At 44.6% G+C, this 24984-nt stretch overlaps 1 protein-coding gene across 3 annotated transcripts in view; it reads left to right on the top strand.

Annotated features, from left to right (window-relative positions):
* Pknox2 (PBX/knotted 1 homeobox 2) overlaps nucleotides 1–24984 on the top strand; it is a 297178-nt gene that overhangs the window by 84300 nt on the left and 187894 nt on the right. For all 3 annotated transcript variants that reach the window (XM_076924651.1, XM_076924652.1, XM_076924649.1), the window contains exon 2: nucleotides 17550–17620. The gene's annotated coding sequence lies outside the window, so the exon portion shown is untranslated. The remainder of the gene's footprint in view (nucleotides 1–17549; nucleotides 17621–24984) is intronic.

Below are 24984 nucleotides of genomic sequence, written 5' to 3'. Positions count from 1 at the left end.
GGCTTAACCGAATCAGTGAGTTCCAGGCCAGGAAGACACCTTGTCTCAAAGGATGGATGGCTCCTGAGGTTGACAGCTGATACATGAGTATATAGGTGAACATACATGAACACAGACACATAACAGAGCGTGAGGGGCTAAAGAGGAAATCAGTGGCCTAGTGTGTGCAGGGTCCTAAGTCTGATCCCTCCCACTGAAAAATAAAAGTATATGAACAAATACATTCCAAAGATAATATGCCTTTTAAGCTACAATTTGACATGCAGTTTTATGTCGGGACCCTGTGTCCTTTGCAGCATTGTCTGTGATAGCAAATGCTTGGAAAGAACTCACGCGTCCGTCAGTTGAAGACCAATTAGATCGTGGCCTCTCCTGACAAGGGAATAGTGTATCATTGATACGCGGAAGCTCTCTGTGTTGATACGGACAGATCTCCAAAATGTATTCTGAGCAAAAGCAGAGCCCACAAAAGGTGCCAGCGGGTGTCCGTGGAACAGGGAAAAACAAGAATTCGTATTTGTTTGTTTGATGATGAGAAATAGAAATGAGACGTGGGCACCACCATGTGTACCATTTTATACTACGGAATTTGCAGCAACACAACCCCCCTCGTTACAAGTTCCACAAGACAAGTGGGGCTCAATTCTATTAGGAAGTGTTGATTTTTCAGTCTCCAAGCTCAAAATTATATAGTAGCTATGGAGATGTAGGGGATAGATTTGAGGAATTCTTTGGGTGGGGAGTGAAATCTCCCTGTGTTGAGTGTGGGGTGACAGAGGATGGAGTTACAGCTGAGTCCCAATGGCAGCCCCAATCTAAGATGGGAAGACAGGAAAGAAACCCGTTGGGGACAGGGGCAACTTTCTGTCACCTGGGCAGTCACCTCTGGAGAGTCAACAGCTCTGGTATTTTTTTTCCCAGTCATCCCAGAACTGGTCCTGACCACACCCCGTTTCTCTATTCACAGAGGCAGTGTTTCTGCAGAGGAGAATAGTCCCACAAAGTTGGATGTTTTGCTGGATTCTGAGCCACTGAAGGCTCTAGGGTCCAGCTTAGTGAAGCTTCCTCCTTTCAGAATAGCCTCTCAGAGCTAAGTCCCAAGGAGGTGTTGACTTTCAGGTGGGATCTTCAGGCAATTGAAGCCCCGGGAGTACCTACAGGCCAGGAGTGGGGAAGAGGTCCAACTGGCTTGTGAAATGTGAACCTAGGGCTCGTGGCCTCGGCTCTCCCAGGATAAACATCTACCCAGTGGTACCTTAGCATCCATGGGAGAGAGAGAGGGAGAGAGAGGCAAACAAGAATATGTAGTATATGCTTGCATATTTGGGGCACATGTATTTCTTCGGTGAGACAGCCGGTCCATCTGTAAAGGTGAGGCCAAGATGAAACATGGGGTGGACAGCTGTGGACAGCTGTGGGCAGCCAAGTTCCAGGTATATGAGCTGAGGTAAAATATGACCATGCTCTTGGTTTTGGTTGTAACCAGAAAGGATTCGAGGACAATTAATAAATCATTTAGTGGCCCAAGTTTAAGTAACTTATTATTATGGGTTGCATACATTTATTATGCTTCACTAAGCAACACTAGCACATTTCCTCTGACTGTCACACAATTTGTATGCAATTTGTTTCAGAGGTTTTTTTTTTTTTTTTTTTTTTTTTTCCTTTTTAATGAATCTATAAATTATTAACCTGCATTCTTCGGGACAGATTGCTCCAATTTCATCCCCTCCCCCACCACCTGCGAAAACTTGTGAGTCCTCAAACGATGGGCAGTGCTACCTGTTGTCTGAGGGACTGGGCAGGCTTGGGGTGGCTGGCTGGCTTCCTGTGCTGGAAACCTAGAGCTGGGGCCTATGGGGCTGTAGTATGCTTGGGGTGATTGGTTGGTACCTGGAGAAGAGGAAGTACCAATGCATATGCTGCCTTCTATGTGAGAACTATGTGAGATGTGGGGTCAGGGAGAGGCAGTGCAGTTAACGTAGGAGCCCAGAGCACTTCAGTGGTCCCAAACACTCACCATGCAGAGGAGGAAGTTGACCCTGCAGCTTCATCTCTCTGACTTTCCCCAGCTCTTATTTTTCACCCTTACCTCTCTCTGCACCTTCGCCTAAGATGTTCTTTATACCTTTTCTTCAGGCCTGTATTGCCCTGTGTTTCTTGGTGGTATAGTTCGAAGCTTTCGGTATCATGACATTTCCAAGCTGAATCCTTAAGTATCATTGTCTCTTCTCACAAAAATTTCTCCTCGGTGTACTCGCGGCCTGGGTTAGATGGTGGCTTCACTTGTTTGCTTTCCACTTCTGGGCTATCTTTCCTGATATCTAGTCAGAATACATCATGGAGAATGTCATGATGACAGATGTTCCCTGCCTTCCTTTCTTCCTACCTATTGGAGTGACCCAACATTGTCAGGTATCCAATGCCTGCTGAATGAATGAATGAATGAATGAACCAACCAATTAGAAACCCCAGTGACTTTTGAAAACACAGGCAGCCCAGAGGAAGGACTTGGTAGTGTAGGGCCACCAAGAAGACCCAACTCTATAGACAGCTAACACAGGGAATGTGTTACATACTGGAAGTGGGAACTTGCCTCCCCCACTCCTCTCCAGCCTTGTTGAGTAAATTAGTCTGACCATGACTAAACCTTGCTGGAGACTCATGTGTTTACCCCTTGGTCCTCTCTGTGGCCTCCAGACCCCAAAGTTTGCCTTTTGGGAAAGCCTACTTTCTCCCTCTTTTATGATGTCGAGACAGCCAGGACCTAACTCATTACTTTAACCCGTTAGAAATATGTGTAAAAATAAAGGAGCCATAAGAAAAGGCCCAGAGCCAGCTTTTGTTGAAATCTACCTGCCTGAGTAGTCATAGACCTTGTAAATAGGCAGCCTTTGGCAGATAGTGCCAACTTAGATAAGGACAAGTGAATCATAGGCAGAGTCATAGTGACCTGACCCCTGAACCTTCACCCAGCTGATGATACCCTGTTCTGAAAGATATCTGTACTCCCCCTGAACACCTATGCTCCTGTGTCATCCCCTTCCCCACATCTTGCATTTTTGTGTTTATAACCCCCATGTTAAAAAGTAAAAATTATGATTTGATTTTAAAAAAAGAAAAAAAAAGAAAGAAAGAAAAGAAAAGGCCCAGAGCATCCCCTCTGAATAAGGTTCACAAACCTGAGTTTGTGGTACATATTTTTACTGCTCAGAGACTTTTAAAAAATTGTTCCCTTTCCTGTACTTTTACTGAAGGTCGAATTCATGAAATTATTGAACAGCTAAATCACCGGGTAGCAAGGTTGGCATTTTTGTCGTAGAAACCATGACACACGTCTGCTGGGAGGCTGTGAGTAAAAGCGGTGTGTACTGGAAAAGGCATTCTGTGGGCTGTTTTGCCTTCAAGAGGGTCACACTGAAAGCCCTCTGATGTGGAGACTTTAAGACATAAGAAGGCAATTTAACCGTGAGAAGGGCCTCTTGTTTGCTGGCGGTTTTGCACATGCAAAGGCAGCTGCTTCTGGGCCTCACTCTCACTCACTACCTTTCCCCCTTTGCCTCTGGAAGATGCTAGCTCTTCAGTTTGCCACAAACAAGAGCTTTGCTGTGTCTTCTGCAGAAGGTTGCCTATGGCTGACCTTTCTGCAGCCTAACGGTCCTGCCCCTAGAGGTCCCTTAGACTCTTCCATATATGGGCAGAGCCCCCTAGCCAGCTCCTGTACCCTCTGCCACCTGCAAACTCTTGCAGGCAGATGCCAGGTGGAGACAGTCAGCTGCACAGGAGAGATTGTTCTGGGTAGTTACTGCTAGCAAGGGACCATATTCCATCTCCTGCCATCAGAGTAATCTGTCCTCTGCTGGGGGTGCCTCAGAGGAGCAATGAGCAGGTGAGACACAGCAGATGGCACTGTAGCTGGGTGGCTAGGATCTATAGGGCAGAGATGCCAGTTTGCCTCGGTGCCGGAGGCCCTGCTTCAGTGCCTGACGACTCTGCCACAATGCCCAGTGGCCTGTGCTGTGAACCCAGAAACCTCCCCCCACCCCCAACCTCTGTTTATGGCAAAATTGGGTCTCCTTAGGAAAGCTTGGTTTTCTTACTCCGTTTGTTCTCAGATTGGTGTTATACCCTGGAGCCAAATTAGTGGCTAAGAACAATTGGAAACAAATGCTCTTTCAGCATCCCACTGTGATCCGGGGGATTCAGGTGGGGACACCAGTCACTCTGTTGCTCTCTCCACTGAGCCACCCCTCTGCTGAGAGTCAGCATCCCAGAACCGTTTAGCACAGCCAAAGTCCCTCATCATCAACCAGTACTGTGCACATCTGCCTAACACTGGAACCCTGTTCAGTTATTTATGAAACAATATTCAGGGCCAGCCCCAGGAGGGGAGTTGGGAAATAATGAATGGGGAGTGCCTTAATGTTGTTTGGAGGGGCTCTGGGACTCCTCTGAGACGCATAGGATGGTTGATTTGGTCTGGACTAAATACCAACGTCTCTTCATTCCAGTGCTGTGCTGAGAACAGTGACTAACCCCACTGTCTCGACTGTACGGGTCTATTACCAGCAAAGGGGCCTAGTAATAGAAAGTTCTTGAAGTGCTTGGTGGAGCGAGCCTGCTATTGTCTCTTCATACTTCACCCCAGGCCTTGTTCAACCTTTGATGTCAAGGCAGGATGCTGCCGTTTATAAAGTTCAGGTCAGAGGACTCATAATGTTTTACGTTTACGATTTTTGTGTGGGACGGCGTTCATTGCTATCCTTGGCTGCACACAGTCCAAGAACATGTCTATTAGAGTATCAACCGAGACCTGCAGTTCTCTGCAGACCAGAGAACTGGCTTTGCCATCCATCATAGATCTCAACCTAGCAAAAGGGCTGACATTCAAAACATGTTTTATACATGAATGAATTCCTGATGTGGCTTCCCATCTGGGATTCCCTAAAAATCCTGCCCCCTAACAAATGTCTTAAATGTGAAACAGAAAAGTTTTTGTTTTGTTTTGTTTTGTTTTGTTTATTGGTTGGTTGGAGTTTTGAGGCAGGGTCTCAGGATGTGGTCAAGGTTGCCCTAGAACTTGTGACAATCCTCCTGCCTCCAAAATGCTGACATTAGAGACTTATGCTACCACTTATAGCCATGCTCTGTCCTACTATGAGCCAGCTCTAAACTCCAGCTTGTCTTTCACTGTGACTGACTCCTAGGCTGGCAAGCGCTGACCCTTGTACAGATGTTCCCTCTGCCCTCATGACCCTGGGTAAGTCCTTATTGCTCGTTGGTGGCAAAATGCTGTATTTTGCCTGCTCTGCTTCCCTTGATGAATCCTCAGATTGTCACTTTCTCTTGTCACACAGCTGAGAATTCTATGCAAAGTAAAGCCAGATGCCAGTGGGGACTTGTTAGCACAAAGACATGCATTTGTTCTGCCCGGGGCTGAGCCTCCTGGGTAGGCTGTATTTACTTTTCTTTTGGAGCCAGACCCCTCTCCAGAGGGGACTTTGGGGCCTCTTCACTTCTAACCAAATGAGGAATGTCCAGGGTCATCCTGCAGCTGACCTTTCTCCTGTGTCACATGGCTTTGTTCCCCAAAGCAGAAGCAGTTTCTTCCCTCCCCCTCCATGCCTGGTCCACAGTTTCTCTTGCTTGTAGCTAAACAGTGCCACAACACGATTATTTACTTGCACCAGAGACAGCATTTTAACTTTTCAAAATGTATCAGGATATCACTGTTGCATTTTTTACAATGTCTCTTACAGGCAAGGCAAGCATAAACATTTGAGTTGAGGCCAGTAGATTTATTGATACTTTGTCCAAAGTTCCTTGGACTCTTGGTACTTTTTGGCTAAATATGCACCTAGTGGAAATCTCTGCTGACTTAGAACTCTGTGAATGTGGACAGCCTCAAAATCTTGCTATAATTCAATTCCTGGAATAACATACACACCTATCTGGATAAAAATCTAAGAGGCTTGCAGGCATCCAAAACTTAAAAACTGTTCTTGCTCCAGTCCAGCCACTTGGTCCGAGAGATGAAGAAATTGAGGTTCAGAGAGTTAGAATAGCTTGTGTAGGATCCTAGGACTAAGGTGACTAAGGCCATTCTTTGTATTGTCTAACCCTCCCACACACCAAGCTGCTCAGCACCACAGGGCATGAAGAGGTTAAGAGTTTTAACCCTCTCATCTTTTCTCAGCCTCCCATTCCCTTCCCTCTTTAGACTTCCTGCACATCATTTATTGCTGTGGATACATTCCTAGACTGTCTCTCATTTCAGACTGAAAAGTTGGTGTTCCCCTCTCCCCACTAGGCAGTCCTTCTCCTCCTCTGTTTTCAAACCCCAAATAATTTCATAAATCATTTCCTACCCCTTTAGAGTCATGTTGGTTTGGGTGCTACCACGAAACACAGCCTTCCAGGTTGACCCACAGCTTTGGTAGTTTTCTGCACCTGGGAGGAGGCAGTCCTCACATCCTTTCTTTCAGGTCCTTCCTCTGTGGCTTCAGGGACTTGGGGTTCTCTGGAATCTCTGCCAACAATCCTTAGCTCCCCTTGTCTTGTCTTTGGACTTCTGAATACTTCGCTTTTCTACTTTTTAAAGCTACTGTGTGTTTTCTCTCTCCTGATAGAAATTAGGGGGTGTTCGCGGTGATGGTGGTGGTGTGTGTATGTGTATAATGTGTGTGTAAGGGAAAACTATCTTGAAGATCACTGAACATTCAGTAGCATCCCACTTATCCACGTAGTTGTGCAGCCTTCACCACTATCCATCCATTCACAGAACTCTTTTCATCTTGCAAAACTGAAACTCGCCCTATTGAATGAACAAGCTCTCCATTCAGCCAACCCGACTCTCTGCCTTTGGCAACCATCATTGTGCTTTCTGTCTCTGTGGATTGGACTGCTCCCATATCATCCATGAGTGGAATCAAAGAGTATTTTCCCTTCTCCCACTGGCTTATTTCACTTAGCACAGTGTCCTCAAGGTTCCCCCATGTTGTAGCGTGTATCTTTCGCACGGTTATGTGTATCTCTATATCTCTACCTGTGTCAGTCAGCTGTCTGTCACTGTGACAAAGCACAGGAGAAAACAGTCTTCGTAAAGAGGTTAACTGTTGTTGTTGACTCCCGGGCTTAGAGATGTTAGTCCACGTTGTATGGCCCCTGTGCTTTGCAGTGTGGTGACACAGTGCATCATGGGAGGAATGTGTGCTGATGGAGGCCTGCTTGCCAAATGGTGGCAAAAGTAGGAAAGGGTGGGGCTTCAACATCTCTTTCAAGGACAGGCCTCCTGTTACCTAACTTGCTTCACTAGGTCCTACCTCCCCCTTTTCCAAGTTCCATCACCTCTCAATAGTGTCATTGGTTGTGAAGAACCAGCGCACCTCCATCTTAAGCTTAAAAGCTATCTTATAATAAACACAAACGAGACTCATTCCTGTTTATGACTAAACCTCTGTTTCTTGAGGATTGAGTTATGCCCCACCTGTAAACTATAAATGGCTCTGTAACTGCCTGTTTCAGGCATGGCAATCATGTCTTTGTTTTAAAAAGTTGTTTATAACCATCTTGGGACCCTACCTTTGTTTTAAAAGGTTATCTCACCCATGACTACCTTGTTATGCCCACCTAAGGCCATGTCTTTGTTTCAGGAGGGACTAACTTGTTATGTGTATGTTCTTCTGTAACGCTACCTGCTTGGCTGGCCAAGTGCCCCCCATTTGGAACCTCCCCCCCCAACTCCTGAGCTATAAAAGCAGTGTCTTCCTCCTGTCCAATGCTGATCTCTTGAACCCCACCTTGGGGGGGGGGAGGCAGCCCATGTACACAAATAAAAAGCTTGCTTGAATTAATTGCTTGCTTTAATTAATTTGGCCATGATGATTTGGTTCAGTGGTCTTTCTCTTCCCATCTCTGGGATTAACAGTTGATAACCGAGCCTTTAATACAGGGCTTTTGGGGGGCACTTTCCACATCCAGATTGTTGCTACAACATTTTGTTTTATCTATAATTTTGTCAGTGAACACTGGGTTGCTTCCACTTTTTGGCTATTATAGCTAAAGGGATCATATATGGGTCTGGACTTGGCTCCAACCCCTTCAGTGCCACTGAAAATTGTCACTGGATTCTAGTCCTGAAATTGGTCACTTCGTTATTTCACCTTGGCCAAACCACGTAACCTTTATGTGCTTGGGTTTTGTCATAGTAGACGTGAGTTGATCCCACTTGTGGCTATTCTCCACTTGCCATGAAGCCAATAGAGACCAGAGACTTTTGCATTGTAAGTTTCAATTGATTCGCATTTAACTGTGAAGAACCACACATGGCGGCCAGTGTCTGCTTCAGAGCACCGTGTAGGTGTAGTTGTAGAGAATGAGAATGAGAATTGCAGAAATCTAGTAGACAGAAAGTACTCAACTAGCCAGTGTCTAGCACATAGTAAGCACTCAATAAATGCGTGCTATTATTAGGCATTCGGCGTCTCTCGCTTTCCAGCCCGCCACACCTGATGGCCCTCATACTAGCTGTCCTGAGTCACCTGGGGGAGGGAGGGAAGGTGTTACTGCGCTGGTGCATGTCAGTAATGAGCCCTGCACTGAATGTTTCTGGTCTGCTACTTTCCCTGGAGGGTCATGTGAGCCAGAGTGGTATGTGGCCTGCTTTGCAAGTGATTAACATGGTGTAAGCAATCTGCATAGAGAGAAAAGACCCTCCTTTGGTATTCCATTATTCTATTAGAGTTTCAGAGCTGGGATTAAGTCGACATGATTTCTTCCTATGGGCCATTAATTTTGTTTTATTGCTGGTCTGATGGCCATTACCCTTTTTTGCCAATGCATTCCCCCATTAGGTTTGTACAATTAACAAAATATGTGCTGTTAGGGCTTTGATAGGAAGAGTGGGATGATGGAAATAAGGGGAGGGGTGCAGCTGCCACAGAGGAGGTGGGGGGTGGGGTAGGAGAGGCAAGAGCTAGGGGTGGAGCCTAAGGAACGGGGTGGGCTGGGAGTAGGTCTCCTGAACACTAGCCTCAGGCCGTTGGCATTCCTGGAAAGCTGCCGAGAGTCCTTCCTGGCTCTTGCCTAAAAATGAGGGAAGCAGAGGGTGGAACACTCAGTGGGTCCGGCGTTGGCACTCCTAGATGTCCTCCTTCAGCTTCTAGTTGGGTCCAGCATAGAGGAAACATACTGACTACCCCATCTGCCCCACTTTGTCTCCTTAAATCTGAAGCTCCTCTACAGACAGCAAGAGTTACTTCAGATACCTGGCTCTGTGACAAGAGACCTCCAGTGGTACCTGCTTTCTTTCTAGGCAACACGCAGGAGGACTCCTGTGCCCATTTTAGGGGTGATGGATCTCCTAATGCCATTCAGTGAACATTCAGAATTGGAGTAGCTAAGTCATTCTTTTCTTTTTTTTTTTTTTTTTTCTTTTTCCCCTGAAACGTTAGAAATCAACATTTTAAAAACTTGAAATTTCTCAAATGTTTTAGTGTTGTCAGAATTGCGGAAAATAATAGATCCCGAGTCTTGGAATATTTTTAAAGAAGGGTGGATGTGATCTCATTTGCGTTCCAAAAGGATCTCTAGGAGTAGGGAGGGAGTGGGAGGATGGGCAAGATCAGGGTGAGTCTGGAACCAGGAGGCCAACTGGACACGTAAGACATGGTATGAGCAGAGGGGCTGCCCTGATTGATGGAGATAGCAGGCTCTCGGTGTTGTCTTTGGACTGTAGAGGACACGGCTACGTTCTTGTATGGGTTCGACTCTGCAAACGTCAGGCTGGTCTGCTAACCACATGGCTCAGTATATGTGAGCCTGCCTTCTGGGCTCAGAGAGCAAACCATAAACAAGGAGTCAGAACACCTCTTCTTCTTAGACTAGTGATCGGGGTTAGGCTACTCATGCTAAGATTCTATATAGGGCTTCAGATTCGCACCTACACTAAAACTACAGGCTCAAGATTAGAGGATGCAGGGAATGTGACTCAGGGACCACATGCAGGTCCTTTGCAACTGGGTGCTCACCCTGCCTGTGACCCAAAAACCAAGGATGTTGTAGAAGTAGAATCCTTATCTACCAGGCTTAGAGAAAAGGTATCTGACGTCCTCAATGACAATGGGTAAGAATTTCAAGCCCTGTATATTTAGTGTGAAGTAATGATACGTTTGATCACCCAGCTACTATGTCATGTAGAACCTGCTGGCCAGGAGCTACAGTGCTTGAATGGTAATCCCATAGGGCAAGTGTAAACAATTGCAGAATGTCACCCAGACAGGTGGAACAGTGTGGAGAATCCGCAACAGTGGTACACAGCATGTGCCATCTGAAGTCACTGAAGTAAGTTAATAGGTATCCTTCACGATTGCCTCGTCCTCCTCAGGATTTCCCTCAGTTGCTTCCCTTTTGGGAGGTTTCCTCATATGCCACAGGAGTTCTTCAGAGAAGACGGGCATACAAGGAAACAGTTGGCACCTGAGAAGGGCATCTCACAGATCTGACCTCAAAGGACTGGCTTAGGCAAGAACAGGAAAGTTTTGGCTACAGATGGCCAAGTCTTTGCCACTCACCTGTCTTTTCCCCACTCAGTTGCTTACAGTCTCTGTCAGCCACATCCTGTTAAGTTATTAATATAGTCCAAGTCGCTCAGTAAATGTGATGCATTGTCTCAGTTGTTTCCAGTGTCTTCTTCCTCGTAGAGAGGTGAAAATTGAGACCGAGAGAGACTACAATCAAAATATTAATGGGTCCCAGCTAGAAACTAACATATCTGAACCCCCAAATCTTTGCTCTTAGCCACAATTACATTATGAGACCCTTTAGGAAGAGATTTAGCACTTTCCCTGGAAATTAATCAGAACCGTATCAGATGTTGGGGAGCTTTGTTTTAAGGATTGCCTAGTCTAACCTTATCATTTTTTTAATAAGAAAATTGAGGCATAAAGTCGTTAATGGTTCTTCTCCAAGATCAAACAGTAAGATAATTGCAAAGTCAGAGCATGAATCCACACATCTAGCTGATACCCCTCGATGCGACACTGTCTGTATTGGACCATTGTTTACAACATTATTTCCATCTTTCTAACTTACCTGGGTGTGCCTCACAGCTGGCTGCACAGCTGTCTAAGGATGCAAAGTCAAGTTCTGGAAGTCCTCCTGGGGAAGCTTTCCTCTATCCTTTCTCATCTGTTTTCCAAACAAACCCCTCCCCTTTATTTACCATCTTGCCTATTCCTTCATGTCTATAGATGTGAGTAGTCAGTTTCATTTATGACTCCATATCATGTTCAGAATGAAGAAAACTGGCCTGAAATCCTAATTCTTGTCATATTACTGCATGGGCGCATGTCCTTGATGTGGCGTTTCCCTACTGAGATCACATAGTGCTGGCTCTGGAAGGCTCTAACATAACATATCAGTTATCAGTCCCATGACGGCTCTTCCTTGATGGAGAAGTTACGTGTGTGTGTGTGTGTGTGTGTGTGTGTGTGTGTGTGTGTGTGTGTGTCAGAGAGAGAGAGAGAGAGAGAGAGAGAGAGAGAGAGAGAGAGAGCGAGCTAAGGAACAGAATGCCCTCATCCCTAACCCAGATATTTTTAAATGATAAGTACTTGCAAATAAAACTTTAGTCTTCTCCAAGTGAGTCTCACTGGAGAAACAAACTACTCTTATGGGTAGACTACATGCCCAACAGTAGATGCCAACAGAAAATGAAGTCAATCCAAGGTATCTTTGGCTGTTCCTTGTCTCATAATGCTATGTCAAGACTTTCCCTTTCCTCTTTCCCTTATTTTTAAAATCTTATCTTATTTTTATTTTATTTACGTATATATTTAATTGTTTTCTTCTTTCTTTTTACTCCATGGGTCCTCTGTGCACAGGTGTGCGTGCGTGCATGCGTGCGTGCGTGCGCACACACACACACACACACACACATATCTATACATATAAGCTTCCAGTTTAGTGGTTTTATGGGATTCCTAAGTGCGTGAATGGGTGGGTCTCTTCATCTATATCTGTTCCTGGTGACTTTTCTTGGTCTCTTTTCCTTCTGTTTGTTTTGTCTTATTTCAATGTGTTAGGTTTGTTTTATTTAATTAAATTATATTGTATTATTAATCCTTAGAAGCCTGTCTATTTTCTTTTTCTTTTTTAATATATTAAATACCCTGGAGTTACAGGCTGTTGTGAGAGGCCTGACAGAGGTACTGGGAATAGAACCCCTGTCCTCTGGAGGAGCAGAAAGTGGTCTTATCCACTGAACTATCTCTTCAGGACCCTTGCCTGTTTGCAGACAAACAGAAGGCGGTGAACCTGAATAGGAGGGAAGGTGGGGAGAAATTGGGAGGAGCAGAGGGAGGAGAAACCATAATAGGGATATAGTATGTGATTTAAAAAAAATCTATTTCAATAGGAGCAGGGATGAGGGGAAGAAATAAGTAGAGTTAAGAGGAAAGAAGGAAGAAAGTTTGAACCAAACAGAGAGACAGATGAAGAAAAATGGACAGCTGGAGACAGAAACAGAGATGGCAAATGGGACTGAGGGGGAGAGGGAGTATGCCTTAAAATATTGGTGTCAATTCTTGGAGAATGTAACACAGCGTGCTTTGACCATGCCCACCCCTCAGCCTCTCACATCCATCTCTCTACCTTCACCTCCCCACACTTCTCCACTTTCCCCACAGAGTTCAGTTTGTGTTACCCTACTTCTCTTGAGAATGAGGCCTGCCCTGAAGTGTGGTCAGTCTTCCAGGGGTCACACTGATACACAAAGGCGACTCCTCTTCTCCCAGAAGCTATCAAATGCCGACAGTTCCTCAGCTAGGAATGGGGTTTCATGTCTCTTCTTTTCTCCATGCTTGGATTTTGTTTGGTGGAAGCTTGTCTCAGGTCTTCCCTACACTGTCACAATTCCCGTGAATTCATCCGTGCAACTGCCCTGTTGTGACAGGATATGATTTCGATGATATTTTAATTATTCAACTCAACGAATGACCGTTAGTTGTGAGACATTTGCTCTCTCTTTCTAGGTTGAATCTTGTTATGAGATGGTGGTGACAAAGATGGCATGATTAATATTATACCAAAATAAGAATTATCAGAGCTTATATGACAGTTCAGTGGTTAGGAACACTGGCTGGGTGACCATGACAACCTGAGTTCAGATCCTATCACTTACATAACTCCCTGGCTGTGATCTTGCATGAGCCTGTGACCCGAGTGCCATGGGTAGGGGTGGAGAAACAGAATGCTAAGGCTTGCTGGCTACCAGCCTAGTCAAAAACACAAGCTCCAGGTTCAGTGAGAAACTTTGCTTCAAAGGAATAAGGTTCAGAGCAATAGAGAAAGGTACCTGAAGTTCTCTGGCTTCTGCATTTGTGCATACTTGTGTACATATACACGCTTGTGCTGTACCCACACACATACATGTGCACAGAAATTAGAAATGCCATTTTAAAATGTTTAAACATACTCTTTGTCTCTGTGTCTCTGTCTATCTCTGTCTCTGAGTCACTGTCTCTGACTCTCTCCGCCTCTGACTCCCTCTCTCTTTCTCTGCCTCTCTCTCTCTCTCTCTCTCTCTCTCTCTCTCTCTCTCTCTCTGTCTCCCTCCCCCTATCCCCCTCTCTGTCTCTTTCTCTGTCTCTCTCTCTCAAATGTGTGCATTTTCTTTTTTTATTTTGCTAATGGCTGAAGGCCAAATCTGGGACACCACTCCTTGGCACAGTTTTTCATTTAGTGCAGGAAGCTCCTTCAAGACTATGAGTCACTACTTGGAATGAAGCCTTATTCATTCTGAGTGTTTCTCATTATTAGAGAATCCCTTGTTATGCGAAGACTAGCTTCCTCTAGGATCTTTGATTAGTCTTGAGCCTGCCTTCTAGAATAATGTGGCCCCTCTTTTGGGCTTTCCTTATGCATGTGGATGTCTACTCTGAGGAAGAGAGGTCAGGTTGCTTTAGGCAATGGTATCCTAACTCTGTCATCAATGAGTGCTTCTAAGGAGGACAAAAGGCAGATGCAGGTCTGCTTTCTTCTCCTGTGTCTTCTACCTTCCACCCTCTTCCTACTGAGAAGAATGCAATAAAACCTGGTACCCAGTAACTGCTTATTTTGTATGAGGCACTATTCTAACACACCTTAGGTTGTATGGCACCCCCACCATCCTCCCATCCATTCTCAGAACCTGCAATTTAATTAGTTTTAAAGATGAAAAACTAAGACACAAAGAGGTTTGGGAACTTTCCCATAGTCACGTTTGGATTGAACGACGTACATCATGATGCCAGAGCCTGCCCTTGTGACCACTAGACTTGCTCTCTCTTTTACTCATGGATGTCAAAGTTCTTAAAATATGAGGGCATTACAGCATACAGAGCTAATATGACCTGGTAAGCCCAGGAGGACATCACTGGTGCCTCAGCCAAGACACTGTATGGCTATTAAGATCAGATTTAACAACTTTGGCAGCACCCAGAACTTATCCTGAGATTGCACTGAACTCGGATGACCCAAGGTTTTTCTGTTGTTGTTTTTCAAGCTGATTCAACTCATTCTGGTTCCTAAATTGATTTTTTTTTTAGTATAAGAGCTAGGTTTTGTGTGTGTGTGTGTGTGTGTGTGTGTGTGTGTGTGTGTGTGTGTATTTATATATATATATATATATATATGTATTTATATATGTATATATATGTATATATATATATACATATATATATGTCACAGCATTTTCTACAGTTATATTAAGAAAATGGATTTGCATGTGGACATAAAGTATAATTTGATAGTTTCAAGTAATGCGATTATGGGCAAATTTCCCTGTGACTTTCAAAATTATTTATCATGAAAGTTGTCATGATGCTGGTGTGCAAGGGATAAAAGCTGTTGATGGAAAAATGAATGTTCTAGTTTAGGCCATCTTTTTTTTTTTTTTTAATCTTGTTCAGTGTTTTATAGTAATTTGGATTCTGATCTTCAAGTAGCTTCCCTTCTTGGCTTTTCATCATGTGCAGATGAAAAGGCAGGGATATTGTCTAAGTTGTTGGCATCTTAGGCAGACAGACCCAAAGGGCAGGGAGAGAGCACATTGCCTCATTACATAGACTCTAGAGTGGTGGTTCTCAGCCTCCTTAATCCTGTGACCTTTAAATATAAAATAGTAAAACATAAATATTTAATTAATTATTATAAATGATAAAATTATGAACAGTAAATTATTCTGAAATTTGAATAAAATATAAATTTAATAAAAATGTGAATGTAATAAAATAGTAAAGTATAAAAAAAATCCTCACGTTGTGGCGACCCTGAAACATAAAATTATTTTTGTTGCTACTCCATAACTGTGACTTTGCTACTGTTATAAATCGTAATGTAAGTGTCTGTGTTTTTTTGATGGCTTTAGGAGATCCCTGTGACAGGGTTTTTTGACCTCAAAGGGGTCCTGTCTCACTGGTTGAGAACCACTGCTGTGGAAACTCTGTGTCCGCAGTTCTTGTAGTGCTCAGACATACTGTGAAAGTAAGAAGAGCACACGTTCAAGCCCACTGCCAACTAAGAGCTGGATTTGGTTGTTCTTATTGGATTCTGTTTGGAGTGAACATTGTCCGTCATTCGGTGTTTCAGCAGATGCTTATGGGCATCGGACCGATTTGAGGCACTCTGCTAAACTCTAGGGATATAAAGACACATCAGACATGCTTCCTTTCCACCGTGACTTACGGTCTAGTGGCATGGTCTACTTATGAGAGACCTGCAGAAGCTAGGACCATGAACATGCAGCCACTGGAAGGGGGCCACAGAAGAGCCTTAGCCTAGAGAATATCATGGGTAAGGGGAGAACTTATTTCCATGGGCACACCTCCCTGTGCTCATGCCGGAGTCTATTGAAATTCCACCTTTTCCCAAGACACTTCTCTTGTCTTCGTTGAAGGGGAAGTATAGAAGTGAGTGGGAGAGAGCCACCAAAAAATATCTTCAGTAACTCGAGGAGCTCTGGTGCCAAACCTGATCTTTCTTGCCTGATCCTCAGAGTCCTGGATGCTTCAGACCACTGTGCTTGCTTGGAACTATTTCCTTCCTTAAGAATCCCCCAGGCAGAGAAACCTCAACACTGTCCCAGGGCCCACCACCCTTCTCCCTCCTTGCCTTTCCTCGGATCAACTTTCTTTGGGGGGGGGGGGCATGTCTTCCTGTCAGTGAGCTTTCCATCTCACTGTTACAAAATATCACAGAGAATCCATTTATAAAGAGAAAAGGTTACATTTGGTTGGTATTTGAGTCTATAGCTGATTGGCCAAATTGCTTCGAGGACACAAGGCAGGTCCTGGTAGAAGCATATGGTAGTGCGAAATTGCTCATGTTCTGGCTGAAGAGCAGAAGGCAAAGCAGGAGAACTGGGGTCATAGAATCCACTCTTAACGCTCTGAATACCTCCCAGGTCTCGAGCTCTCCAGGGTTAGAACATCTAACAGTGCCACTCTGGCAACCAAGCCTTTGACACATAGGCCTTTGGGAGGCATTCAGAACCAAACTCTCCATGCTTGACACCCTCTCCCTCCCACCAGCCGAGCCATGCTTATTCAAGCCTTCAGACCCACATGCTACCTCCTGTGAAACTTCCCTTGAGTGCTTCAAGCCCTGCTAACTTCACCTCATTGTGGAGGGAGTGTGATGGTCGCTGCCAGAACTTAGTATAATTTTTTGTACAGTGGTGTCTTCTCTGGGATTCTTTCATGAGGGCAATCTTACTCCTCCAGTAAGGTAGTGGCAACATTTTAAACACGGGATCTATTCCTGGATATTTAGTGCATCTAGATCATGAAGTAGACGCCTTGATAAACATATTGCGTCACTTTATTTTTAAAACTGTACCCCAAAAAGAAAATGAAAATTAGGTTGTTTTTTTTTTTTTTTAATTTTTTTTCAAATTGTCTTTAATGTTCTTTTTCATGCACGGTGTTCTTTCTACCCCCTCTGGGCTTTTCGCCTTAAGTTCCTCCTGTTTGAGAAAGGGAAATGATATAATTATATTATAATCTCAAAACCTTTTTAAAAAAAAAAATGAAAAAAGTTCTTCCTGTCGGAAGACTTTCCTCTTCTCGCCACAAACAATGGAGTCGGTCTTGTTTGCTTGTATGGTGCAGACTTCTCCGCCCACACTTCAGCCTTTCCTAGGGCTCTCAGCTCTGTGCCCCTGCACAGGGTCTTTCACCGGGTGTAAAGTTCTAGTCAGTGGTTATTGCTTTGGACAGCTTAGGATATTCAACCACCAAGAAGTTTTTTTTTTTTCCTTCTGGGATTTTTGTGGGGAAGGGGCTGAAAAATCAGAAGAAATGAGGTGTGGTGGAAGAGAGTGTGGCCCTGTCTGCCCTGACTCACTTGTAGAAGACAGTACTCACTGTGTACCTGAAATCTTTTCTAGAAAGCCTCTTCACTCAACACAGGGGCTGTTAAGCAGGTTCATCCCTGGATCTACCCCATGCCCACCCTGCTTCTTAACCTCCGAATTCTACTCAATTTTTAAAGATATTTCCTTTCCTTGGCAGGTGAAACCTGGAACAAGACTTTAAGGATTTCTGGTCCTTCATGCTGCTCACTAGAAAAGAAGCCCCGAACTGTAAGTAACTTTGTTTGGCATTTCCACATTGACCCCATAAGGTTATGGGTTCAGGACCAGCCCCAAGCCTGCTCTTTAACTGCTGCTACACATCGCAGAAGAGAAGTGAACTAGTCAGAATGTAAATACGGTGGGGCTGTAATTAGATTATGTCTGAATATGACCACCAGGCTCTGTAATATGACACGCTACTTAATTAGACTGTATTGGTTGGACATAAAGGTGGACTTGGTATTTTACATGTCTCATGAGTGCCAGGGGAGAGAGCGCTCGGTTTACAAGGCCAACCTGATCCTTGGCCACTTCGGTCAGTGGTTTGAGCAGGGGTGCAGGGAAAGAAAGAATGGACGACATCGGGGCCCCAATCTGGGCCGTGTTCATAGCCTACGTTTTCTTTTGTATTTGGTTATTTCTGTGGATGTGTGAAGGAGGGAAAAGGAAATACTGCAGATCCCTTCCTTCCTCCAGCGCTGTGATGGCTCCACCACATTTGAGGCTGAATGGTTCAGTGTTGGCTATCTCCCCACCCCCCTTCCCTGGTATCAATCTGCCCACGTGTAGGACCTGGCCCAAGTTCAGGCTCCTCTGCACAGTACTTCTTGGTAACTCCAGCTCAGTGTGACCTCTCTCTTCAGGTATTTTGCAGAACTGCCCCTCTGCTCACTCCTCTGGCTTGTGCTCCCTCCAGCAGGGTATAGGCTCCAGCGGGCAGATCTGGGACTCACCGTCTTCCGAGTTGTTAGGTGTTAGCAAGTGACCGGGTTACCCTGGGCCAGCGTAAAGACTTCTCTTTTTTGCTTCAGGGGCTACCTGAGGCTAAAGGAACCACTGCTGCGACTTTGATAGTACATTGGCTTTCAACCAGTTCATGGAATTATAAATGATTAACCGTTATCAGTGCACATCTTCACCTCTGTGTAAAAATAGATTGACTGTAATGAGTGTTTGAATAAATCATAAGAATGGCCGCCTTGCGATCGGCTAACATCCTGCCGATGGCTGCCCCGGTGAGTGAGCAGGGCGCCGGTCCTCTGCCTAATGGCCTGCAATTCAGTGCTGGTTGCCTGAGTGAGTGATTGACGGGCCTCGGCTCCCAGGGCACCTCCTCTCAAGCCCTGGCTCTGGAGTGGTAGAATCCCCAGGCTGAAGGTGTGGGGAAGGGTGTCTTTGTCCATCCTGTTCCAAGAAAGCCTGCCTAGAACCGAGGATAAGGGTGTGGGCGCGAGCATGGGTCGGGGGAGCTGGAGTAAAGGCTAATGACCTCTGTGAGACTCAATGTCTCCTCGAATCGGAGGTCACTGGGACTTCGTAAGTCAAGACATGTATAAGAAGCAAGCTGAGCGTGAACTTTGATGAGAGTTGAGAGTGGGAGAGAAATTGGACTGTGTCTTTCCTCCCCATTGTTTAAGGAATGGCGTTCTGAACACAGGGCCAACCAAATTCAGGCAAAGCTCCCTTAAAGGGACATTCTTGGACCTACAGGGAAAACCCAAGGGCAGTTCCGGGGCTCTCCAGTGGGCAGGTATCAAAGGTTTTTCAGGTAGTAGTTCCCAAAGCCACCTCAGGTGTGAGGACGCTGCCATTTGAAGTGGGAGGCAGAAGATGAGAGACAGCAAGCTTGGAGTGACAGGGACAGAAAATCTGAAGTTTCAGAGGGAATTCAGGGAAATCCAATGATTGTTGCTGAGTTTGCTGGAAACAAAACATAGTGGTATTTAATTCTAGTGGTGTCTTTTTAGGCTGTGTAACAAACTGACCTACAACACACAGGAGATGAATGTTTATTCTGCCCACATATTTTGTGAGTCAGAAATTTATATAGGGTATGGTGAGGGCAGCTTGTCTCTGTTGGGTACGGGATTTCAGTTAAGACAACTCAAAAGCTGAATGGTAGAATCACCCTAGGTTCATTCACTCAAAATCCTAAGCTTTGATTCTAGCTGTTGACTGAGACCTGTCAGTCAGAACTTCACGGCCTTTCCCTGAGGTCGGTGCTTCCTTACAATAATGGCTGCCAAATTCTAAGGCGAAGCAGCCTGAGGGGAGAGCAAAAGTCAAGGGGACGCTTTATAGCCTTTCGTGACTTGCTCCATAAAGTCAAGCAGCACCACCCAAACTTCATTCTGTCCATCAGAAGAGGTATGAAGGTCCACAATCCTCACTGCCTCTCAACAGGATTAACATCCCGCTAAGAGAAGAGCAAGTGTCGTTCGTGGCTGCGTGGTGCGGTGGCAGTGGCAGTGTGGCTATGGCAGTAGTGGTGGCAGCGGCAGTGTGTGTGTGTGTGTTTTAATTTTTTTCATCATCTCTTCATATTTACAGGGAATGGTTCTGGACCCCTTGCAGAGTCCAAAATCTGAAGATGTAGATGCAGGTACTTGTAGGCCTGGGATTTGCAAATAGCCTATGTGCATCCTCCCACATACCTGAAATCATCTTTAGATTACTTATAAGACTGAACACAATGTAAATACTGTGTAAGCTGTTGATAATGCCATGTTGTTTATGAAACAGGAAACAAAAAAAAAAAAATGCTTGGACTTACTTGTTCCTTACACTTTATTTATTAAATATTTCCTATCTGTGATCAATCAAATCCGTGATATGACCTATAGATATGGAAGCCATTATATGCTGTTGCTCTCATCTTTGGAGACCACAACCTACCGGAGCTGCTATTGGCCCGGTACAATTGACCTTACCTGTTTACTCAGAACAATTGAGATTGACCCGTGGGGGTGGGGGGAACGATGCATTCTGTACAGTCTGAAGACTGATCTATGAGCACTGCACTTTCAGTTTTGAATGAGTACGCTTCTTAAGTAGATAAAAAAACGAAAGATAAAAGAATAAGTAGTGAGTAGCCATAGAAGCAACAGACAACGAAAATATCATCAAATCAGGCTGCGGTAGCGGTAATTGGGATATCCCGACTGAGAGCACAAACACAAGGTAGTATCATCAAATCAGGGCTTACAAACGTCCAGTAGAAACTGGGGAAGCCCCATGGAGGCAGCAGCTAGCTGGAGCTCACAACTGAGAGAGTCCTGTACAGAGCAAAGAGTGCCCTTGAGTGAGATTTCAAATAAAAGAACAAATACCAGCAGGAAAGTGACATCATCAAGTCAGTTACTTACAATCATCCAGGAGAAACCAACTGGGAAAGCTGAGCCAGTCAGCTGAAGTCCCCAGCTGCAGTTTCGTCTATGGGTTAACTTCTCGAAGCTGAATTTCCTGTTCCATTTTATTTTACATTACAGGATAAACAGTAATAACCTTGGTTGGAAATGGTTTCCCTCCAGGCTCTTCTCAAGGGCATGGTGTTTTTACCACTCTTAGCTGTTTACTGGTTGGTTTTTTGTTTCATTTTTTTTTCCCTTTCTGTCACAGAACCCGAAGGCCGGGCTGACTCAGGACTTAGGTTTGGGGGCATAAGCATGCTTGGATCTGAAGTGGGCTGAGAGGCGACCTTGCTTCCCGAGTCAGCATCTCAGGGCGCTTAAACAACACACGGACAATTTACCAACATAAGCATCCATTACACCCTGGAAAGAAACCTTAGTCTTAGAAATCCTTCAAAGTCAAACTCAGCCTCTTTCCCAGGCAGGGTGTGGTAGTACTGACAGATCCTGTGCTGGGAGAAACTGGGATGTCATAGCCCATACCAGGGAGAATAAGTCCAGTATGTAACTTATAACTCACATCTTGGAATCTTATATCTAGGGGATTCTAGACCTGTCAGCAAGGACTCTGCAAGCCTCTCCAACTCCTCTGCTAGTCTCTTTTTCCTCTATCACACATTCCAGTCTGGGAGCCCGCACTCTTAAGGGACTACTACTCTCTTCACCTTTTTCCCTTGCCTGATAGATGCTGCTAACTTTTGAAGAGAATCTGGGTGCTCCGGCTTAATTTTGACTTAAGGGATAAAAATGAATCTCAAGTCGTCAGAGAGTAGAAACAGAACTAGTCCATCTTACAAGGACTGACACTTGGGAATGGCTAGTACCAGGAGCCAGGCAGAGAAGAACAGCAGTATTTGGTGAAAAGGTTTTCTTCCTCATGAAGTCAAATTTAATATTAGTAAGCAGAGCTTGCTGACTGTTTACTGGGCACTATGCTAAGGCCCTGGGATGCATTTTCTCACTTTACCCTATGTTATGGGATTCTGTTATTAGCTCTGTATGTACAAAGAAGAGAAAGCCCAGAAGACAAGGGAAGTACCACGGGAAAGAAGTCTATGGAACAGTTGAAATTCAACCTAGAACTATTATCAAGACTTGAACTTCTTCATTATTTGCTCAGTGTATACTGTACACATGCATAAACAATCCCCGAATCCCCTTTGATGTGTATAATCATTGTGTTGACAAAAATCTAATTTGAATGAATCTAATTTAATAATAAAATCTAATTTAAAAGAAAAGAGTTCAGGGCCAACCTGGTCTACAGAATGAGTTCCAAGATAGCCAGGGATACACAGAGAAATCCTGTCTCAGAACCTTTCCTCCCCCCCCCCAAAAAAAAGAGCCTCAGTTTATTCTCCTCTAACAAGATGTCGGGTAACATCATCTCCAGCATCCCTTCAGCATTCAGAGTCTAATGCAGAGTCTGGGACTCGCTTAGGCAGAGTTAAAGTGGGCCCACTTATGAAGATGGTTGGGCATAAAGGTGTGGAATAATTTCCTCTTTTTTACTCTCATGAAATTTAGGTCAGGAAACCTGTTAAATTTGAGCAGCTAAAGGAATCACATTGTATCCACTTCCTAGGACGGGAAAACCAGCTGTGAATGCTCACTCCTGGCATACAGGGTCAATGGTGATTTTGCCCATTCATTTATCCAGTAAATTGAAAAAAGAAAAAAAATTAGAATGACTAGAAAGAAAGAAGCTAGGGAGAAAGATCATCCCTTTCTGTTGCTTCGGAGAGATTGTGAAGAATCTTGCCTTTAACTGTACTTGCCATAAAGTTCACTCATAAACTATTGATGTTTTAATAATACACATTAGCATCTTGCCCTTTGACAAATGAATATTGAATGAGCAATAAAGAGGCAAAAGAGTATCCAGGTACACTGCTTCGGAGAAGCCAGAGTGCTGGGTGGTTGTCCAAGGGAGTACTGCACTTCCAGAGCTTGGGACTCACCCCTCCCTCTGAGGACTCTCAGAGAGGGCTCTTCAGGGAGCTGAGACTCCGTCCAGAACAGCCTAGTCAGAGTCAGGTTTTTGCACTCCCTCTTTCTCTTCCCGGCAGCTGGAGAAGAGGAAAGGTTAACAAAGAGCTGATAGGAATTGATTTTAATCCTCTGTGAAGTACCTGGCTCAGGCCTCCCTTTGGTTCTGCTTGAAGGTGCAGTTTCACCTTCTTACACTTTGTTCTCCGAAATCACGAGTCAAACTGAGCACAGCAGTGCACACTTTGAGTCTCAATCACTGAGGCAGAAGCAGGCAGATCTCTGTGTTTCTGAGGCCAGTCGGGCCTACATAGCTAGTTCCAGGCCAGGGGTGATAACATACAGAGACCTCCCCCCCCATTAAAAATTACTGTTATTAATAATATTAACACTACTACTAATAATAATAATAAAGAAATATCAGCCAAGACAAGTACAATCTACAAAGCATGAGACAATAAGTCTCCTTGTTGTACCAGGTGCGCGTGCGTGCGTGCGTGTGTGTGTGTGTGTGTGTGTGTGTAGAGGGATGTTATGAGTAGTATGCTGATCAGGCTTATGACAGAGAGTCTCCTGCTTGGTCCTTTCAGCATCTGTCTCCAGCCCTTCTGTCTCAGCCTCCCATGTCTTACAGCCTTCTGTGGGCTGGAGTGTACAGAGAGCAGGGATGGGCTCTGCCTAGGTCCAGCTTAATTGGTGTGATTTAATGGCGTTTTGGCAGATTCAGATTTATATGGCTTTCTGAGCTGCAAATCTGCTTTCTAAATGTAGAATTTTTGTGGAGTGGTAAAAAGTAATGGCTGTTCTGTGATTCCTGCCTCCCAAGCTAGGAGATTGCAATTTACATTATGCAAATAGACATTATGCAATCAAGACACTTTAGCGGGAATCTGGCAGCAGAGAGGCCGCTGATGAGATGCGGAGGTCTGCAGCCCTAACCGGAGGGGCCCTGGGAAGAGCAGAGATGAAGTGGAGAGGAGATAGACTAGGCAGGCAGGGGAGGAGGCCGAGAGTCTGTTCCCCAGGTCCACGGAGGCAGAGTGGAGCCTGCCCGGAGATGAACGCAACTCGGGAGCTGCCAAAGCGACTCTCTCAATTAATGGCTTTGTTTAATCATACCCCCTGTCCAGAAGAGTATTGTCTTACGGATAATTTCGTTTGCCTAACGAGATTTTGCTAATTAAATCTCCTTTCGGTTGGTGTGACTATGCCTGCAGGAGAGGGGGCTATTTGGAGTCGTCTCCATAAACCTTTTTGGAGAGGGGCTTAGCAAGAGAGTTGGGGGAGGGAGAGGAAAAGACAAGAAGAGAAGGAGACCCCGTCCTGCCTGGGAACAGCTTTGAGGGTTTAGAAACTCCCACCCCACTCTTCCCTTACCCACAAAAATGCAGCTCACAAATCGGCTTCCAGCAGAACGAAGGGGTTTGCTCTTCTCTTCTCCACTTTATCTGACATCTTCACTAATATAATAGCCTCTCTCAACTTCTTCCCAAATCCTCAGGGAGAACTGTGAACCTCAGAAGGAGGTTTCCAAGGACTTCCAAGTGCTTTTCCCTGCAGGTTCTGGGCTGGGCTGGTTGTGGACCTCTCGTGTGGCCTTCGGTTAGTCAGCCAGTCTGTCTCTTCAAAAAGAAAAAACGCGCTCCTAAATTGGGCACTTCTCAAGGGATAATTAATTATATGAATCGAAGAGGAGACCTCCTTGTCAGGCTCATTTATCATCAGAGCTGGTCAAGGAGAGACTTTATGTAGAAGAGGCCAGCACTGTGCCCCCGTAGCTGGAGCACAATTAGTACTGTGGATAGATAGAGCTGCCTCTCCTATCTGTTCCTTGGCTTTCTCAGCCTCAGCTCTCTGCTGTCGACCGCTAGTCAAAAATGTTACGCAGAAAATTCCCATAAGTTTTGAGTGACTTTCTCTTGTAATATGTTGTAGTAATCTGTAATAAAATTATAATATTTTTATTTAGCTATTGTTAATCTCTTACTTGCTTGATTTATGGATTACACACTACCATATATGTATGTGTAGAACACACACACATATATATGTGTATATGTACATATATGAATGTATATATATATATATGTGTGTGTAAATATATACACATACACACATATATATGTATATATAGAAAATTTTATATATTTCTATTTATATATAGAATATATATATATACATTAAATTCCCATA

The sequence above is a fragment of the Arvicanthis niloticus genome, chromosome 26 (genome assembly GCF_011762505.2).
Source record: "Arvicanthis niloticus isolate mArvNil1 chromosome 26, mArvNil1.pat.X, whole genome shotgun sequence".
NCBI classification, from domain to species: Eukaryota; Metazoa; Chordata; class Mammalia; order Rodentia; family Muridae; genus Arvicanthis; species Arvicanthis niloticus.
The sequence above is the reverse complement of the archived record's forward strand: the minus strand, read 5'-3'. Positions and strand labels throughout refer to the sequence as shown.